At 39.9% G+C, this 22,053-nt stretch overlaps 1 long non-coding RNA gene across 2 annotated transcripts in view; it reads right to left on the bottom strand.

The window, feature by feature from the left end:
* LOC144323942 (uncharacterized) overlaps window positions 1-22,053 on the bottom strand; it is a 38,610-nt gene that overhangs the window by 16,410 nt on the left and 147 nt on the right. Inside the window, exons 1-5 of one of the 2 annotated variants that reach the window (XR_013389332.1) lie at window positions 21,246-21,869; window positions 20,607-20,683; window positions 19,787-19,875; window positions 18,108-18,181; window positions 14,372-14,543 (exon numbers count right to left, since the gene is read on the bottom strand). This is a non-coding gene — a long non-coding RNA (uncharacterized LOC144323942). Of the gene's footprint in view, window positions 1-14,371; window positions 14,544-18,107; window positions 18,182-19,786; window positions 19,876-20,606; window positions 20,684-21,245; window positions 21,870-22,053 lie in introns of those variants that run through there. The other variant, XR_013389331.1, reaches the window with a different exon arrangement.

The raw sequence follows: 22,053 nt of genomic DNA, 5'->3' as shown, positions 1-22,053 counted from the left end.
GGTTAATCCAGTTGGGGGAAAAATGAAATATTTACTATCAGAATAATCCGGATTTGTTGAAAATAGAAGTCTGCAGCTTTGTTGTCTGGGGCTTAACCATTTTTGAACAAATTTCTGGGCATTCTTTGGGCTTCGTCTAGTTAACATTAAAATTTCAACTGTCATTAGATTATCAGGGAATTATAAGAATCACAGCTTTGACTTTGCACTTAAATTTTAAAACCTGGAGGTAGAAGTCCACATATTTATTGCTATAACTATTGAAGAACCTCACAGCAGGATTCTAGGCTTAAAGACAAAAGGAAATAAGCACTGGCATTTAGGGGAATAAAAGTTGTAACATGCATTAATAATGACAAAAACACTCCAGATAATATCTGAAAATCCTGGGAAGTCACACTGAAAATGTTCCCCTTCATCAAATAACATGAGACTGTAAGCACTTGTACAGAATAGCAACTATGATACCACTACCACCCCTACCACCAATTGACAGCCAGGAGGAAAGAAGGGTGTATAAATTTCTCAGATTCAAAAATCAAGTACTGTATACCCAACAAAAACAAGTTTAAAGGATCTAGACACACCCCAGTTTTATAAACCAGTTGTATTCAACAAAGAAGGGGCATATCTCTTCTTCATCCAACACCTGTCTGGTTAATCAACTTGCTGCATTGTCCTGCGCTAGGACCTAGAAGGGTTTCAGACAAGTAGACTTCATTCTTGCCCGCAAGGAGTGTGAAGCACAGACAATAGGCAAGATGTCTGAATACAAACAAAATGACATGGGTAATCAGAGAGTCTGCAACTTTTCAGACAAGAGCTTGTTAAGGTCAGTTTGATTTGGACAAGGGAATGTGAGTGGGGAGAGAGAGGTTAAGTAAAAGGAATGCAGGAAGACTAAGTATGGAGTGTCTTTTGGGAATGGCTGCCATATTGGCTTCATTTTGGATATTGATTAAAGATGATGCTGGAGAAGAGGATCAAACCTTCAAAGACAGCCATGTTGCTTACAGATTTTTTTTTACAATAGTTTCTTGGGGAGACTGGGTTCTGGTCAGAAGAATGATGAAATCAGATGTATTTGAGAAGGGTTGGGTAATTAATTGGAGAAATGTGTGTAAAACAAATCAGAACAGTCAGAAGTTGGCCACTAACCAGAGCAGGAAGAAGGCTGTTGTAACGGTGCACAGGTTACTTAACTGGGACTTCAATTAATGATGGCAATGCAAATCAGATGGCCAGAGAGATGCCTCCCAAGTAGATCAAAAGGGGAGGAGGAATTAAAAGGATAAATTTTGAGAGTATGTAATCTGTGGGAATGGCAGGGCGTTGGTGTGAGCTGTGTGACAGGGAGAAAGAAACTTCCAGGGAAGAGGAGAGTTGAGGAAAGATGTTTAGTTTTTATTGTAAACATGAGTGAAAGTTGGTCTCTTGCCACCAAGAAGTAAAGAAGCCATTTAAAAGACAGTGATAAAAAAAAAAAAGACAGTGATAGAAGGAAAGAAGCTAAGGAATCAAGGGAATAATCCTACAAGAGGCAGGAAAAAAAATAAAATCAAAATTCAGGTGGTGCACATAGACTTGGGGAAAGGTAGGATGCTTCCTTCTCCAAGATAGGAAAGAGGGAGGAGAGAATGCACAAAGATGGACCTCAGGCATTGAAATGATTGAAATGTAATGAAATAATTGAGCTCTTCTAACTTAAGGCAATAGCTATAGATTTGCAGGATTTCAGAAAAGAGGCCCAAAGGAAATAGACCTTCTAATTTAAAGAAAAAAGAAAGAAAATGGTGTCCCCATATCACACAATGTCCTTTGTCCAATGCTGCAGATGTTAAAAATACACAAAGGACACTTCTCACAGAAACCTTCAATGTCAGCTTGGGGCTGAGTAAGGTGAGTGAGAAGAGTTCAGTTTCACTGCACTTCAGGATCTCTAGCAGACATATATGAAGATACAGGATGAGCAAACTGCCAGTTACTGAAGTGAACTAATTGGAATTTTGAAGACCAAAAAAACAAAATTTAGAAGAAAAGATTTGTGTCACCATCCTCTTCCTTCTTTGACCTCCCCATTTTCATAGCTTCAAACCCAAAGAAGCTAGACATGTTAATGTAGACAACAATAACTAAGTGACTCAGAGAATCCTTGAATCGGAAATATTCCAAGGTCATTTACCCCACTCACGGCAGAAATGCACTCACAATATTGCTAACAAATAATGGTCCAGCTGCTGCCTGAATGATTTAGAAGAAGGTAAGACCACTGTATGTCAGGAAACAATATTCTAGTTGGAAGTAGAAGTTTCCTTTCTACAGTTACATGAAATCCTCCAGCCACTTCTGGAATAAGGTGGAATAATACATCTACAGGTACGTAAAGAGGAGAGTTGTGCTCCATCCCCAAGTGTCCAAATCTCCATAACTGTCCCTCCACGTAGTCCTCTTAGTGAGAGAACTTCACCAACTCAGCATTTCCCCCAGATGCTCAAGTCAGTCTTTTTCCATACAGAGGAGGACCCCACCATCGTGATGAATGCAGAGTTCAGCCACCTTGCTCCCCACCTTGCTCCCATCCCCTATGTCTACTACATCAATATTCCATGGGCTCCCTTGCATTTTCCATCTTCTCTTTCAGTTAAGTTGGGGACTTGCAACTAGTTTTGGCAAAAGGATTCTTAACCCACCTTGGAGGTCTCATGTTCAAAAACAACAAGAGCCAGGATGCCTGGATGGCTCAATGGTTGAGTGTCTGCCTTGGGCTCAGGGCATGATCCCGGGGTCCTGGGATCAAGTCCCACATCAGGATCCTTGCAGGGAGCCTGCTTCTCCCTTTGCCTATGTCTCTGCCTCTCTCTTTGTGTCTCTTATGAATAAATAAAATGTTTTTTAAAAATGAACAAGGGCCACCTGGCTCACTTGAGCAACTATTTTTTTTTTATTGTTAAGCTACTGATGTTTAAGGGGATTATTTATTTAAATATATTTTAAAGTATTTATTTGTTTTTTATGCATAGCCCAGCCTATCTTGATTGTGATGAGTAAATATCCATACCATTTTTCTTTTTTTCTTTTTTAAAGATTTTATTTATTTATTCATGAGAGACACACACAGAGAGAAAGTGAGAGAGAGAGTCAGAGACACAGGCAGAGGGAGAACTAGGCTCCATGCAGGGAGCCCAATGTGGGACTCGATCGCAGGATTCCAGGATTGTGCCCTGAGCTGAATGCAGAAGCTCAACCACTGAGCCACTCAGGTGTCCCTCCATATCATTTTTCATATGAACTTGTTTTAAGCTGATCTTTCTCCTTTTCTCTGGTTTAATTTGAGTAACATCTCACCCTAGTCTTTGAGGCAAGAAAAGAGATCCTATGTTTTCTCTGTAAGGATTCCCATGTCATTATATGACCCATCTATAGACACCTCCTCGAGCTTCCTTTCCTGGCTTTCTTACACTCACATCGAATCCATCAACAAGCTCCGCTGATTCTACCTCCAAACTCCATCTCTGCTACATGCATGTCTCTTTTCCGAATCCTGATCCTTGCACATGCTGCTGACTACCTGACCCCTCTTGTTTCCAGGTTCGCTCTTTCCTAAACAATCTCTTCAAAGAAAATGGAACTGTATTTCAGAAATGTAAAGCAACAAATCCTGCTTAAAACTCATCAGTGGTCTCTGTGAGGGTTTGGTAGAAAAAGGTGGAAAGACAAAAAAAGTTTTGTTGCAAAATTAACAAGAAGCATATCATCTGTCTCTCTAACCCTGAAGACAAGAGCTGTGATCTCAATAGGAAAGTCTCCTGTAGAATTAACCCCGCAAAATAGCAGTATGCAGGCTGTCCTGTGTGATTGGAATGCAAACAAATGTGAATTATTTTGTAGCATCTCTTCAGGAAAAAGTCAAAGATGGACTGGGAGAGTCTGTGGAAGAACCCCAATCACTTGCTTTTACAACTAATGCTGAATCACATTCTCAGTCATCCCAGCTATTAAAATATGTCTACCAAGATTTTTAAAAATTATTTTCTTTTTCATCTTATTTTTTTCCTCTTAAGGAATTTGAATTTAACAGATTTCCAAACTCATCCTGTTTCAAAATAATTTAGAAATTAATTAGCTCCAGTGATGTCACCTTCCCTGTCACCAACAGCCAGTGTTCTATGGAAGTTTGTGGATCACTCAAAGCACTTCATAAAAAAATACATTAATAGCATTTTTGGAAAAGGGGGTGATGTGTAATCTTTACTTTTCATCTTATAATAACTGAGTAATTGAAAATCTTGAAAAAATTATTTCTGGAAAACTGGGTAAATTGTCAGATTAAACATTGTTAAGGGGTGCTCATCTTGAACTCACTGCTACATTTTATTTCACTCTGCTATTGTTAACTCTCTCCTTTCCAGTGGGTTCCAGTCTAAATGCAGTGGTGGTCCTGGCTGTGTCCTGGACCATGAATTAAACTAAAAAATATTCACTTTATAAATTCATTGCTTCATCTTTGCTATTTGCTACTTAATGATGAGACTGGATCCTCAACTAAGAAATGGCCTTGTCTGGGAATTGTAACTCTCTACATTACAAACAGTTTGTGAAGGTCTATCCATCATCTCCTCATCTTCTCTCTCCTAACTGAGTTACTAGTATCCTTGAACTTTGAGGGTAGAGCGTGGCAGTTACTACAGATTCAATACATTGTAATAATTAGTAATATGATACAATAACTCGTTCATATCTACTAAGGACTTTCAGGCATATAAGGCTGTTTATTACCTTGGGAAAACAAAATACTCAATGAGGCAGGTCCAAGGTTAATAATTCACTTATAAAATAATATCAAGCTCTTGGATCTGTTTTTCTGTGCAGGTCTTGGCTTTCCCCTCATGCTTGCAAGATGGCTGCTGCAGCCCCAAGCATCCAGCCTTCAAACAACACCTCCAAAATTAATAAGGAAGAGATATTTTTCTATATATATCTTATTTATTTATCAAAGGGGAAAAATTTTTCTCAGAAACCCCAACAGACTTCTCCCAGTCCCCACCAGGCAGAATGTAATCATATGTTCATCTTTTAACCATTGCTTGGCAAAGGGTAATGGTTTTACTACAATTGGCTTAGTCCTATTAAGTCTCATCCTCTGACAGTGGGGGAAGAGCCCATCTTTGCTGAGTACCTCATTCCTCAAAATCTGATTCTTTTAGTTGAAGGTATTGGCAGGAAGCTCTTGGCAGGGTACTGTTTGCCCCAGACAGATCCTATCAATGTCCTTATTGAATAAATGAGGAAACAGAGGTTGAGGAGACTTAAATAACCAGCTCAAGGTCACATAGGAAGCATGTAGCAGCAGAAGTGGGACTTGAACCCAATCTGGGTCAAGTGACTTCAGAGCCCTCTCATCAAGTAAGCTGTGCTAGCTCTCAAGGAGTATGAAGCGTGGCACAATTTCAAGACTATCCTCTTTGAAACAGATAAAACCCATGCACTCTATTTTAAGATTTATGTATTTATTTGAGAGAGAGAGCAAGCAGAGGGAGGGGCAGAGAGAAAGGGAGAGAGAGAAACATCAAGCAGACTCCCCACTGAGTGTGGAGTCGAATGTGAGGCTTGATCTCACGACCTCAAGTGAAACCAAGAGTCAGACACTTAACCGACAAGCCACCCAGGCACTCCCAAACCAGCACTTTTTATTTCTAATCCTCCTCAAGAAATATTCTAGATTCTCCCTGAAGGCCTAAACTCCAGAAAGAGACTGGCCACAGCCAAGGTCCTTGCAGCTTCCCTTGGTGTCTAAGAAAATGGAGCAGAATCCCCAAGGAGTGAGGCCAGCAGCCAGGGGGTAGGGGGAGGCCTCCATGCCATACCTAGAAAAGAAGGAACATTCAGGCTCTGAAACATTGCTGGGAGCTCTTGATGTGGCTCTGGAAGCAGTGAGATGGGGGTGAGAGCAGAAATAGAGCTCATAGGGCCATGGGGTCTCTCGGAAGCCTTACAACTGTAAGAAGGAGACACAAATGTTCCATCTCAGCACTAGGGAAGCCTAAGGTCCAGGTGGCAGGAGCAACAGCAGTCCCCTCTCATTCCTGTGCTGGTAGTCTGTAACTTAACAATCTCTAATTCCAAGAGAAGAAAAGCCTTCAGATTCCATCAGCCAGATTTATCTATGCTTCTCAGTCATTCAAGACTTTTTACTACCTTATTCCTTCCCCAACTGGTTTTCTAACAATCAACTTATAAGAATGGACCAACTCACATGAGTAGCCATTAAATTCATTTTGCAAGCTTCCTACCCATTTGTTTTCTTGTTATATTTGTTATGATTTGATGACCAATACTATCTCTCTGCTTAGAATAATTTTATTCATCCATAAAAGCGTTCAGTAAATGTTGCTAGTTCCATCACCTAGCCATTTGTACAAGTGGGCATGTACATATACGTGCACATGTACATGCCCATATTCATACACACACACACACACACACACACAAGTTAGACTTGAGAGTACACCACACATCAAGATATAAGGTCACGGGGATGAAAAGTACACAATAGGACATAAAGTCAGTAGCATTGTATTAGCATTGTATGATGACAGGTGGTAGCTACACCTGTGGTGAGCACAGCATAATGTATAGAGTTGCTGAATCACCATGTTGTACACCTGAAACTAATGGAACATTGTGTGTCAACTATATTTCCATAAATAAATAAATGTATATAAATTCCAAATGAATAAAATTTTACATACAAAAAAATAAAACAATGAAAGTTCTAGAAAGAAAGATGGAAGTTTAGATAATATTTTTTGAAAGTGTGGTACACAGCAGGAAAAACAGAAACCATGAAAGAAAGATGATAGAGAAACATACACGTCAAATATGTGGAAATCACTATAAAAAACAAAAATACTCAAAACATTGTGGTGTATATCAGACAAATGGCTATTAGTTTTAATGTACCAAGAGCTTTCACATATCTTAGAAAAAGTTAAGAAGGGCAAGGAAAATGCATAGAGATTTGGAAGAGGTAATTCACAGAAAATGAGCAAATTTTCAATAAATATATATGAAAAAGTCACTATTTTTCATAATTAAATAAGCACTGGTTAAAAGTAGGTATGAGGTTTTTTTAACCTTTAAGGGAAGACTAAAACCCCAGTCATAGTACCCATGTTTGTGAGGTATTGTAACTCTACTATAATGCAAACTCTTATAGTAATAAAACCAAAGGGGCATCTAGGAGGCTCATCCCATTAAGGATCTGTCTTTGGCTCAGGTCATGATCCCAGGGTCCTGGGATGGAGTCTTGTATCTGGTTCTCTGCTCAGCAGGGTGTCAGCTTCTCCCTCTTCCCTTCCCTCTCCCCTCTCTCTGTCACACATGTACTGTCTCTCTCCCTCTCAAATAAATAAATAAATAAAATCTTTTTAAAAAAGTAATAAAACCATAAATTGGTGCAGCTTTTCTGAGTATGCAGTTTGGCACTATGTGCATTACCCTAAAAAGTTTTTAATATAGATCTAGATACCTTTTGATTTAATTATTTATCCTTTAGGAATTTCTCCTTAGGATATCATTAGCTAAGATTTGCCTGCAGGGATTTTTCTTGCAGCATTGTTTAGAACAGGGAAATAAATAACTTAAAAATTAATCAATAGACAGTTAAATTATTTATTGTACATAACATTAGTTGGAATGGAATGCAACCATTTAAGTGGAAAGTAATAAAACTATTTAATTTTGTAGAAAATATTTGTAATGCATTGTTATTAACAAAATTGTGTTCTTAAATACATTTCAAATATATATACGCTTATGCATAGAAACATGGTAAAAATGAAGGAGTTTTGCATGTTTTTCCCTTTTCTCCAAATTTTATACAATAAAAGTGTATTACTTTTGTAACAAAACAAATTTATCTTTATCTGATCCATCTTCCCAGGCCCTCTTTACATATGATCTTCATAAAATGTTCTCTGATTTCCCCAAAGACGGCGTTCCTTCTCATGAAGTCCTATATCTAACTCATCGTCTATAAAACTCAAAGTATTTATGAAAACCCACCTGTGTCATATGTGTTGCTGTTATTATTCTGTGTACATGTCTCATCCTCCTCATTATACCATCAGTTCCCGAAAGGTCAGGACTTGACATTTGTGCTTTAGTATTCTATATAAAATACTCAGCAATTAATATGTGCTCAGTAAACTGAACCATTATAATGAGGTTTTCCCTTTTCTGAGATAAAACTCTCTGAGATAGTGTGTGACAAAGAATCCTAAAAATGCAAGAGCAAAAGTGATGATGTCCTTTTGCCACAGCATCTGGTGACCCAAACTGCCCAGTACCCATACCTTTGGATAGTTCCCTCCCACATTGAGGCTGAGGTTGGCCATGCGATTTTCTTTGGCCAATGGAACATCCATAAATATGATGCTGGCAAAGACTTGACAAACACTTGTACAATGAGGCTTGCTTTCGTGGGACACTACCACCAGCATTAAAAAAAAAAAAAAAAAAACCAGTCTATCCAACTGAATGGATCACAAGAAACAAAAAAAAAAAGAATTGTTCCAGTCAACAACTTCAATTAACTGCCAGGCATGTGAGTGAAGCCATCTTGAACCATTAGCCTCAGGCCAGACACCAATTGAGAGAAGTTGATTAAGTAACCCCAGGCCGCTGTCAGAACTGCCCAGCTAACCCAAACCAAATAAAGAATTGTAAGCAAATGAATGTTGTTGTTTTAAGCCACTAAGTTTTGGAGCAGCTATTATAACTGACACATGTCCCTATCACTGCATCCTATCCGTCCGGCCACCCCAGCTGATCTTCATCCACCATAGGATATGTGTAATGGGTCACAACACTCTTTTACCTCAAGTCCTCACTCGACTTCACAATCCTTTCCACCAGGACTCTCTCTGGTCAGCCCTTTCTAATCACAGGAGCTGACATGTAAGTTTGAAACTTTGCCGTCCCTGAATAAGATCACCCTCTCTCTTGTCTAAATTGAGACAGACAAGGTTTTGAACATGATTGTAAATCTATGTGTCAGATAGTTCCAACATTTAGTTTGAATTATATATTATTTTTTATAAGCAAGGGATTTCTGCTGCGAATTTATCTGTCCATAACTATACCATCAGATTGGTAGCAACATGTATCAGGCTGGCCTCCATCTTCTGGGTGGACTGGTACACCAGGACCTACTACTCTCTGTTTCTGAAGTAAGGAAGGTAGGTAGAAATTGGGCAACAGTTATCATTTGCTGTATATCGTTCCTTCTGTTTAAGCAAAGAATTTAACATCAAAATCCATAAAAGTCTCAGTAGAAGCCAGTATCTAGCCCAACTTCACTTTAGGCGAATTTGGCCATCTGCACCCCCCTTTTCCTTATCTGTAAATTGAAGACTGTTACATCTGTCCCTTACAGGGATCTTATGGTAACAAATGGGATAATATACATGAAAACATATTCTTCAGAGGAAACTAGCTATAATTATCATAATTTAAGAGAATGCAGAAATCAACTTGTGTTTATCAAAATGTGATACATCTTTCGATTGTTGTCAATTGAATTCCTACCAGGTATGTGAATTTAGATTTTGTTTACAATGATTTCAATGAAACCATAATTTAGCTATTTTAATATCGGTCCAGCTGTTTTATCATCAGTAATTTCAATTTGGGTAGAATCCTATTCAGATAAGTTATATGTGTATTGGAAACTCTAGTGAGAGTAGTATTTCTCTGAGAAATCATTTTGCTTTATGCCCTAAAAGGAAAACTCTTTGAAGTCAATGATAGTTTGTAAAACAAAAGATTTATCAGTAAAATTTTGCAAATGAAGTTGTCATATCTAAAACTGAAGCATGTCTGATTTTAGTCTGAATGAAAATTGTAACTGCCATAATAGGTAAACTTTCTGGTTACCTGTGACTTAACAGAAACTTTTCTTTAAACCAAAAACAAATGTAACATCTGTGGTGACTAAAAAACCTTTTAATCAGTCATAAATCATAGAAATTTCATCACTAAGACGTATCTAACTGATCATTTTAGAATTCTCCAGTTTGGGGCATCTGGGTGGCTCAGTGGTTGAACATCTGCCTTTGGCCCAGGTCGTGATCCCGGAGTCCCAGGATCAAGTCCCACATCCAGCTCCCCGCAGGGAGCCTGCTTCTCCCTCTGCCTGTGTCTCCGCCTCTCTCTCTGTGTGTCTCTCATGAATAAATAGATAAAATCTTAAAAAAAAAAAAAAAAAAGCCTCCAGTTAGCTCTACAAACTAAAAAACTAGGGGGAAAAAAAGAAAAGACCTCCATGCCACTTCTCATCTTCCATGCTTAGCCTAAGGCAGAAAGCCAGCAAAATAAAATAGAGTTGAGGAAATATATACATAGTTCAACCTCAACTTTCTGCCCTGTTTCTTCTCAGATTTGTCTTCATCGTTCCGTAGTTAAACCAATTTTCATACTCCTTTTTATCTTGTGCAAATGTAGACCCCTGAACATAATTTTTGAAATCCAACCTGGATATAAGCAGTTTCAAGGCAACTTTCTTTTTTCATATGATTTGCCTCCTTCTGTAGTCCTCTCTGGCCCTAGAGTTTAGCTGAGCAGATGTTAGGATCATCCACATTTTAGGGAAGAAACATTCAAAGCCTGGAGAGATGACTCTGATTGAAAGAAAACCAGCAGAAGTAAACCCAGCTGTCTGGACTTCTACTGAGGCATGGCCGGGTGTTCCAGGCCACCTTCAAAAACACGGACCGATGGAAACATGGAGGTGTCTCAAAATCCTTTTTCCAAAATGATGTGGCTAGCCTGCAGGCTGCCAGGCCTCGCTGGCAGGGTGCTGGGCAGCGTCAGCCCAGACACAAGTGGCTTTCTTCTGGGTCATGGGCGACAGCCATATACCAGGGGTTGTGGCGCATCTGAAGTCTCTTTCCCCCAACTTTTGGTGTCAAAACCCCCAGGTCAGTTGCTGACCTTTGTTTCCAGACAATGATTCTCTGCAAGACCTGTCTTTTTCTCTGTGCTCTGTACTTTGCAATTGCCTGGTCTGGTTTTGGGGGAGATGATGGTAGGGGGAGCAGAGCCCCTTTCAGGAGCCACTGAAAGTGCCTACTTTTGTCCCTACCCCACCATCTGCAGGCCATGCACAGATCCGGCCCCCTTTGAACCGGCCTGTAATTATAATCTCTGTAAGGTATAAGGGTCATTCTGCAGGCCTGAGCAAGTGCAGTAACTCGGAGTAACTGAGTTTCTTTAAAAGGGGGAAAGGGCTATTGGGGTGGTGCAGTCAACTGAGATCTCAGGGTGGTGGGATCAAGCTCGAGCCCTGTGCGGGCCTCTGCCTGGTGCCAGAGTCTGCTCAAAATTCTCTCTTCTTCTCCCTCTGCCTCTCCCACTTGTTCTCTCTCTCTCTCTCTCTCTCTCTCTCTCAAAATAAATAAATAAATCTTATAAGGAAGGGAGTCGGCATTTTACAACAAGTGATTAAAGACTGGCTGGTCTTTGTGCCACTAGATTGGACCAGGTGAACAGGGGATAGAGGGTTACAAAGGGAATTCAGCAGGAACTATTGCCAGAAAAGCATCACAGAGTGTAGGGGATAAGCCCACATGGAAGCCCCAGGGATAAGCTCTCTTCTGGGGGGAAAAAGACATAGTTCAGCTGGCCACATCATGGCTTGTCTGAGACTCTCCCTGAGACCTGGATGATCTGATTTCAGATCCATCAGAACCTTCTGATTAAATTTCTCTGACACATAAAGCTCAGGCAAGCGCTCCCCAAACCTACACCCTTCACTCCTATTTAATTAAGTTACCCCTTGCACTGGACTATTCATTTTTTTTTTAAGATCTATTTATTTTAGAGAGAGAGACAGAGAGAGTGAAGTGGGGAGGGGCAGAGGGAGAAGGAGAGAGAATCTCAAGTAGAAGCCCAAGTGAGTGCAGATAATGACAAGGGGGCTCAATCTCACCACCCTGAGATCATGACCTGAGCTGAAACCAAGAGTCAGATACTTACTCAACTGAGCCATCTGGGTGCTCATCATTTTAAAACAAAATCAAGCCATGTGCCCACTGTTAAAAAGAGGGAAGTCTGATGATCAGGAATGTGTTGCAGCATGCGGACACTATGACACTGAAAACATAGAGCAGGTGTTTGGTGCCTGGATGGAGAGGATGAGCATCATACAAAGCAGCGTTGTCAAATGAAGGTGTTCGTTCTTGGGAGGCTGTCAATCAACAAATAATTTTGAATGTCTGCCTCTAGGCTCGCTACTTGGCTCCCAAATTTTGTGTTGAAGACATATGGAAAGGCCGAAGAATGAAACTATATAATCAGCAATTATAATTTCCCAAATACAATGCTGGTTTTCTTATATGGAAATTATTTAGTGGGTCTCCCAAAACAGGTAACTGAGGTAATAACTTCTAAATGGAAAATGATCACGATGCATATAAATGTTCACCCAAAATAGATCATTCTCTGTGATCCTGATTATAAAAATCATTATGACACAATTCGGCATCAGCAACTGAGATTTGTGGCAATGACCCTTCCCTGGGCATGTGTTTGTATGTGTGCCTAGATGGCCTGGGGCAGGGCAGTTCATCAAGGTTGAGGAACATAAAACTATCAGAGGAGTTGGACCATCTGATGTATTTGAAAGGACTCAGACTCAAGTCATTCTGAACTTGGGAACCTGATCAATAATAATAAAAAAAAATCAGTACAATGGAAAACATGATTGTCTATCACATTTTTTAAAGAAAATTTCTCCCTCATTTATGGAATGTATTCCATATTTTTAAACCCAAATCTTTGCCAGGAAGAAAATAAAGGAAATCAAAAATGAGATGTATGGAAATTAAACATGGTGGACACCCTCCAGATGCCCCAAGTCCAGCAAGGAGCTCCCTGGGTCTCTGGAAAGGAGTACTGCACAGTCACCTTTCATCTCAGACAAACTAGATCAACAAATGCAGTCTCATCCTGTGAGGGCTCCAGAGAGATACTGAAACAGATAGTTCCCACTCTTTACCTGGGAAAGACCAATACACTGTACCTGAGATTATTCAAGCCCATGTCCTGGTTCTATGTTCTCTAATGGGTAGCTATAGAACCTGGTACCAGTTTTCTGTCTTTTTCCACTTTCATGCTTCCTCCCACAACCAGTGATAATCTCTTGCAGATAGAGATGCCTCTCATAGACCCTACTGACTGCCTCTGGACCTTGTGCTCCAAAGCTCCAAGGGCTAAGGGTACATACATACAATATCAACAACTCCAGCCTAACCTCACAATACAGAACACATACTGTTCAATCTTCTTGGAACACGAATCTGACACAGGCCCAAATAAAATTCACACACACTATGCGATTAGCATCTGGTTCCTCAAGGACTCTCAACTCACTGGGTTAGAAAGAGAAAACTATTATATATTGTCATTCCCTGCTTCAACCACGCATGCTCTGTCAAATTCTCCTTTTCTGATTCTGTAACTTTCTGGTCATTCTATTAAATCCTAGCCCAGTCCAGCCCAGGATCAAAAGTTTGAATATGCCATCTGGTTCAAAGCGTTCCCACATCCTTGGGTACCACCAAAGTCTGCATCTGTAATTCTAGGGGCCTGGAGTGGGGAGGGAGTGGTCCCCTTCTTCCTCCCCCTCTCCTGTGTGCATCTTCTTCCAGGGGTGGGAAGAGAGCAGATGGGGCACCAAGGAGAGTTACCTGGAGGCGGTAAAGCCTGACCTCTAGGTGAATAAGGGCAGGAAGCCAAGATCTAAAGCACAACATGGGGTTTTGTGGGAAGGGTGCGTTATTCTGTATGGCAGGAGCTCAGCGTCCACGCGGCACAAGTCTCAGGAGGCCAGAGACCTCAGCCAACTTCTCAGAGTAGAAACAAAGTTAAATGGTAAAAACATTGTGGAGTTTTCCATATAAATATTGAAATACGTCACAGTTCTATTTTTGTCTTCCGATGCTATAAAAATGTACTTTTTCATGAAAACAAATTGAAAGCAAAGGAGAACCATAAGCACTTGGGGAAAACTGAGCTCATGCTAATCTACAAGTTTCTCCTCTCTTCTTGATTTTATTTGTCTCTTTGTTTATTGTACTGGAATATGGTTGATACACAACGTTACATTAGTTTCAGGTGTACAACATAGTGTTTAACTTCTCTCTCACCACAGGTATAGGTCCCATCTGTCCCATGCAGCACCATCATGGTATTATTGACTATATTCCCTGTGCTGTGCCTTTCATCCCCATGACTTATTCATCCCTTAACTGGAAACCTGTACCTCCCACTCCTCTTCACCCATTTTGCCCATCTCCCCCCATCCCCTTACCTCCTAATTGATTTTAAATTCAACTTCTTGCACCATCATTCATTTTCATGTTAATACTTGCAAAGCTTTTCACTGTTTGATGCCCACAATTTTGTACTCATCTCTACCTGTTCAGTATTTTATGTATGACTGCTTGAGATTTATCTCTTTCTTATTTCCATTGTTTGAACATCTGTTTGAAATAAAAGTGGATGTTAGCTTATTTTTCCAGAAATATCTCTAATAGTTCACTAGAAGAGTAAAGGTATGGTGCTAATGGAAGTAGTGTAGAAACAACAGAGTATTTTATCATCATGTTACTTAATTCATGCGATATGAAAATACAATTAGAGAATGAAGCATCTGGAAACCAGGATCCTCTGCATGACCAGAATTGTAAAAATGTACATCAAATTTTGTAAAAAGTTTATATCAAGGAGAATGTAGTTTCAACGTGAAAAAAAATTAAGGCAAATCCCAAGGTTTTAAGAAGACTTTTGTACTTCCCATTTTCAGTGATTAGCTTATAGCATTATAAAGATTCTGTGCACAATTACCAGATAGATTGTTCTCCCAACCAAAATTCACACGTTCAAGTGAATTCAACAAGGCAAACTCAGTGTATAAGGGGTTTCTGATTAGTAGATGACTCTAGAAATTGTTGGAAATTGTGAAAAGTGGAATGCATTTGAAACATTGTAATACCACAGCCAATACTATATGGGTATTTCTGACAAATCATCTTTTGCCCAATTAACTTATCATCAGAAAAGTAGACTTTGCTTGAAATTGATAGTTGTTTATTTCCTAGGAAACAGAATTTATTATTAAGAAGGCATGATAAGTAAATCTGGCTCAGGTATAGAGGAAGTTTTTGGTACTATTAGAAATTACCATGAAAGCTAAAGAGAAGCACTTCAAGGAGTGAGCTCCTGATGTAATTTTGACCAAAATGCACAAGTTCAAAGTCAAATTATTTAAACAATAAAGATTTAGAAATCTTAGAGCCTTATGAATGAGATCAATATTTATTCAACGTGTTCAATAAACTAAGATTAGATTGTCTGAGATATATGCAAAATCATCAAAGACTATTTTAATTAAAAAGAAGCTCTTAAGTTTTTTCAGTGCTGGATATGACTGACGGTGTCTTACACAATACAAAACTTATCTGTCATAAATCAAAATTAATATTATTAAATTAACATTGTGGCCAGGCTATATTAACATAAAATGTGAGTAGAAATTTTAATGGGATTGTAATGAATTATAGAGCGGAAAAGAGCTGTAAGTATGTATACATGCTTTCAACCTATCTTTTAGACTTAATGAGGAAAGGAAAGACTAAAATGCTCTCAGACTGTTGATTCTTCATATGTTCTATGTGTACTCACAGATATATGTGTACATATGCACACATATGGTTTGGGGGAGCATTAACGGATATTTTTAAGGAAAAGGAAGAAAAAACATGAAGGTTGGCTTGTATTTCTTCAAACACACAACACTGGGCAGTACCTTATGAAGAATCATTAACTTGAGGCCTGGGTAGCTCAGTCAGTTCAGCGTCTGCTTTCAGCTCACGTCATGATCTTAGGGTCCTGGGATCTAACCCTATATTGAGCTCCTGCTCAGCGGGAAGTCTGTTTCTCCCTCTTACTTGGCCCCTCCTCCTCTCATGCTCTCTCTCTCTCTTTCTCTCTGTGTCTCTCTGTCTTAAATAAAAATCTTAAGAAAATAATAATCATTAAGTTTATTAACTTAATTGAACCAACGGAGATTATGGTCACATCCCAAGTATTTCAGGCTCTATCGATAGATTTTCCTTTCCTTTTTTTATGTTCAAAATAAGGAGCAAAGTACCATTTTCATAATCTGATAAGAATAATAGATACAGCAAAATCATTTGGGGCTGGGGCAAAGAAATGCTGCCAAAAATAACCTCTGAAAGTTTTCAAAGTTGAACTCTTTTCCTTCAGAAGAAAAGAGTTTAAAAGAAAAAATATATCATGGTAGTGCTTCTCCCTCACTACATCATCAGTAAAAGAGCAGAAATTTTAAAGGCCTTTGCCAAAGATTGAAGGCCACCTCACTAAATTGAAATATAGGAGTTTTAAAAAATGAATTTGGGAAAAGGAAACAAATTTTAGAACTACTTTTAAAATATGGAATGAGCCATTATATGCTGCAATGTCCAGTACAATGAAGAATTATATGCAGTGCAAATTTAGAACAAATCCAGGATTCTAATTTTGCCTGCAACTTGAAAAGCTCAACTTTAGGGTTGCCTGAGTGGTTGTCAGTTAGGCAGTTGACTTGGATTTTGGTTCAAGTCATGGGACCCAGCCTGGTGTTGGACATTCCCCCTCCTTCACTCAGCCCACTCAGTGAGAAGGCTGCTTGAGATTTTCTCCCTCCACCCCTCCCCCACTTGCCCATGTGCTCTCTTTCTCTCTCAAATAAGTAAGTGCTTACCACTTACACTGATGTGGATGGAACTGGAGGGTAGAGTGAAATAAGTGAATCAGAGAAAGACAATCATCATATGGTTTCACTCATATGTGGAATATGAGAAATAGTGATAGGGACCATAAGGGAAAAGAGAGAAACTGAGTGGGGAAAAATTAGAGAAGAACATAAACCATGAGAGACTCCTAACTCTGGGAAACAAACAAAAGATTGCAGAAGGGGTGGTGAGTAAGGGGATGGGGTAATTAGGTGATGGACACTAAGGAGGGCACTTGATGGGATGAGCATTATATGTTGGCAAATTGAATTTAAATAAAATTTAAAAAAACAAAAGTGTTTGGAGGAAAAACTCGCCAATGTAAAAAAATATATATCTTTAAAAAAAAAAAAAGAGAAGCTCAACTTTATCTAAGATTGTTGGTTCAACTGATTATTATGGCCTTTTGGCAACTGATTGTGGCTATTTGTTTATTCAGTATGCCCCCACATTTATGTTCCTCTGGCCTCCAAGCTCCCTGTTACTGCATTGGACTGGCCAGTGAAGGCAATACATTTTCTATTCCGTACTACTCCAAAAATGCACTTAGCATGTAAGAGAAAATAGAGGCAGTGGCTGGGCAGTGATGATGGAGAATTGCTTTGTGTTCACATGTTGACCACACACACACACACACACACACACACCTAGAGCAGGCCTGGAGAACTTCTTGGCATTATGGGAAGGCTACCAGAGCATCTTGCTGCCCACTCAGAGGATACAGTTGATGCTGTACTAATTGAATCTTCTCTCTAGGATTTGTGTGTGCTGTTCATACACTACCACACTTTAAATTTCAAGCTTTAAGTCAAGGCTTAAACGTGTTTTGAGTTGACCATGCAGTTTGCAGTCTCGCTGGCATGGCCTAATGCACAGTAACACCATAGTTATGAAAATGTCTTCACATCTTTCCCAAAAAAATATTGTGTGAAAAGTGGTACCTGGCATTTGCTTTAAAGCTTCTCACTTGCTTGATTAATTTCTCCTCGCAGAGAGACCAATCACTCTGACTGGCAAGTAATTTACTCCCCTCCCAAACCTTAGAGTCCCACACCGCTTAAGAGCATGGCAAAATGAAAATATAGAGAGCTGGAGAGGGGAGCAAGGATATGGTCCAGGAGTGTGTATTTATATATAAATAAGGAAGATATGTGGGTTTCAGTTAAAAATTAAATATATTTTACAAACACACAAGTACAAAGAGAGCACAAATTGACCCTAATTCCCAGAAACTGAGACCTCAAGCCATACCTGGGAGCAGCTTCCTTAGCTGAGGCATTACAGCAGGTGCATGGCACGGTGTGTTTGTATGTGGATCCTAACACCTGGTGAGAAGGCAGGAATAAAGACTTGGGATTTTATCACAATTTCAATTTGTCAGATACCTTGTTTGGTTATCCAGTGTATTCCCAGTGCCCAGACTAGTGTTTGGTGTCCAACACGCAGCTAATACATATGTTTGAAATGGCTGATTGGCATAGATAATTCATTTCTGGTATGGTTGAAGGGAGTACAGTTAACTTTGGACTGACATTGTTTAGTTGAAGTGGCCTTTTGGCAGTTGGGAAGAAAAGGAGAGACAAAGCTTGGTGGGAAAAGTAGGGAGAAAGTATATGAAATGGTAAAAATTATATTCATAAGCAGAAAAGGTGAATGGCATGGGAGGACAAAGCATGTGGGACAACCATTTGCCTGAGATATTGAGAAAGTCTAGAACATTACAAAGGAGGTCTTAAGGGGAAAAGAACCCTAAAAGAATCAAAGAAGCCATTTAAATTTGATTAACTACCTCAGTGTTAATGAAAGGTTGGAGGAACTAACTTGGTCTTACCAGAATCAAAAAAGATAGTACCTTGGATATGGAAATATCTTGAGAAAGGAATACAGTAGCTAAACAGAAGATAATTTCACTATCTTAGGAGTGAAAATGTTTTAGACATGGAGGGAAGATTAGTTTCAAAGATTTTATACAGAAGAAAATCAGGCACAGTTTGTGTTAAAATGGATTTAAAATATAAAAGACATTTGAATGAACCATATTCATTCATTTATTCAGTCAGATTTATTGAATATATATGACAAAGCAATAAACAAAGGAGGAAAAAGAAACCACCTCACCTTCATTTACTTTGCAGTTCATGGCAAAAACATGAAACAAAAAATTTAAAATAAAATAAAAATAAAATAAAATAAAATAAAATAAAATAAAATAAAATAAAATAAAATAAAATAAATGGAACCATACAGAAGTTCATAAGGTTCTGTGCATAGTGTGCAGAGAGAGGAATAATGAGGTGGGGACCAGGTAGAGGAGATCAAGGGACTGTGATTGTATTTTTTTGGCAAGTGCTCAGTGAAGGTCTCATCAAGAAGGTCACATTTAAGATGAAGGAGGTTCCAAAGTTGCTTACTTTCTAGAAAGTTAGAGATACCACCATACTTACAAAGAATATAAATGGCATGAAGACATGGGGACAAGTAGAGTTTACAACCTTTGTTTGAATTAAAAATTGAATTATTTTCTCTGTAAAATCTAATTTAGTGATACATTCAGATAATCTGGAGGAAGGATTTCCACCCCCTCATGCCATATTAGAGGATTGAGGACAGTAATGATTCTCAATGTCTTTCTCATTGACTTCATTTTGCAATATCTCTTTCAGTTCATCAAATGTCCAGTAAGCAATATGTTCGTCGGAAGCTACAAGAATAAGTGAATTTCAAACCATGATCTCCCTAGAAGGATGAGTAGCAGGGCCTACAAAATTTGAGTGAGAGATTAATTCAGTAATATAAAACAAAGAGTCACTGAAATGCAGCAGAGAAAATGGTCCCTTAGGGAGAGTTGAAAACGGGCCATGGGACACCATGAGGCGTCTGTCTGCAATGGGAGGGTTCTGAAAGATTGAGATGTAGCCTGAGTGTCTCACCTGCAAGCCGTTCCAGAAGCAAAGGCCAAGTCAGAGCTTCTTTGGGATCTGTTTAGGCAGGAGCATGAAGAACAACACACTACAAGAGTCTGCAAAAAAATAATTTCTAGTCACATCCGAAGACTGAAAAGCAATCGATTTGTTCTTTGGGCAGGCTTTTAAAAATCCTCACACTCCGTGTCTCCAGCTCCATGGAGAACAGCTACGTGACTGCGAGGTCTCTGGTTCCTTCCCTCCACGAAGGGACTGGTGCTCCTTCAAGTCCCTCAGCTTCAAAGATTTCACTGCCCCACTGCCAAATGTCACGTTACTATCGACAATGCAAGAAGTAGGATTTATAACCTAAAAAATTATAGACTGTCATTCTCCCAATCATCAGCCTCATGTTCTCCCATTTCAAATTCTCTAAGACCGTGCTGATAGTTTTTTTACTTCAAACTGACAACTGCTTTTATTTTCTCCCAGTGCTTATTCTCGAGACTTCCCTCCTGTGTAAGTGAAGTCCCCCTGCGTTCTCATTTATTTCATCTTTCTTTTGAGTGCATTTCTGGTTGTGCTACTGAACCAAGGAGATTTGACCTAAATTAAGTGCCAATTTGGGAAAGAAACAGGAGACAAGAGGAATGGTGACAGTCAGAAATGATAATGAGCAAATGCAGTATTGTGGGGGACAGTTCAGTCTCTGCTTTAATTGAGCTGCGTGCAAAAGAAACACCCTAATATTCTGCTTTTGAGTATATCCTCTTCAAGCACGTATACAGGGCCAGTTACTGACTCAGAAAATGGTTTGAACACCACACTGTTTTCAACGTTGGCTTACCTTTTTTTGAAGATGATGCTCCTTCTCATTTTCCTTGAAAACCGAAGTTACCAGTTGGTTTTCCATCACCAAATTTTCTGATCATGAAACAGCAAGGAGACAGTTTTGTGGTATGGAGGACATTTTCTTAATGGGAAGCTGGTGAATCACAGGAGCCATGAAGGTCCTGTGACTTACAGGCACCCTCAGAGGGTCCCCAGGTTGGGTCTCTCCCATCACTTGAAAAGTCAAATGATGCAGTTCTTTAAAAAAAAAAAAAATCAAAACTAGAATATGAGTTAGCAATTCCATTTCTGGGTAACATGCCCAAACGAATTGAAAGCAGAATTTTAGATATTTGGATGCCCACGTTCGGAGCAACGTCTTTCGCAACAGCCCAAAGATGGAAGTGACCCAAGCGCCCATCGATGGATGCATAGATAAGCAAAATGTATGGGACCCCTGGGTGGCTCAGCGGTTGAGTGCCTGCCTTTGGCTCAGGTCGTGACCCGGGGCCCTGGGATCGAGTCCCACATCGGGCTCCCAGCAGGGAGCCTGCTTCTCCCTCTGCCTGTATCTCTGCCTCTCTAGAATAAATAAATAAAATCTTTTAAAAAATAAGCAAAATGTGATATATCCATAGAAGGGACTATTACTCACTCAGCCTTTTGAAAGAAATCCTGACACAAGCTATAACACGGACCGACCTCGAGGACGTTGGGCTAAGCGAAAGAAGCCAGACCAAAAAAAAATCCGGACAAACAGGGCATGATTCCACTTATGTGAGGGGTTTGGACTAATAGGAAGCAGAAAGCGGTTGCCAGGGGCTGGGGGCTGGGAAAGGTGAGGAGTTAGTGTCTCGTGGGGTAGAATTTCAGTTTGGGAAGATGAAAGAACCCTGGAGCTACTCGGTGGGGCCCCTGGCGGTGCGTCTCATGCTGCGTGTGTGTTTACGGCCACACAGAGAGGATCACACGAGCTCAACTCATCCTCCTGGGAGACGATAGAGCTCACGTTCCGCCAACCCTTCTCGGGCCACGTCGTGGTTGTTGCATCAGGTAAACACAGACACGGGGTGCATCACTCGTTGGGCAGCACCCAGAGACAGCCCCGGCAGGTGGGGTGCTCCAGTCTGGCTGCCAAGAAGCCCTATCGGGATGTTTTGACTCATTACCCTGAGCCTTCATCAGCTGATGAAACCAACTTTTTTTTTTTTCATCAGCTGATTAAGATTCAAGATAATGAGTCAAAACATGCCAGTAGTAATTCCCAACAGTGCTGAAGACAGGATGTGAACTTTTCCGCGCACCTACATGCGCACAGACAGACGCAAGGGGAACCGACGTGGCCTCCCGCCTGCGGAAAAGTTCATTCCGTGCCTGGGAGGCGTGGCAGTTACCACGTAGAGCTCGAGGAGAGGCACCAAAAAAATTAGCTGACCAAACAACTGAGTTGAATGCTAATAATT

Source organism: Canis aureus, chromosome 11, assembly GCF_053574225.1.
Source record: "Canis aureus isolate CA01 chromosome 11, VMU_Caureus_v.1.0, whole genome shotgun sequence".
In the NCBI taxonomy this organism is placed as follows: Eukaryota; Metazoa; Chordata; class Mammalia; order Carnivora; family Canidae; genus Canis; species Canis aureus.
The sequence above is the reverse complement of the archived record's forward strand: the minus strand, read 5'-3'. Positions and strand labels throughout refer to the sequence as shown.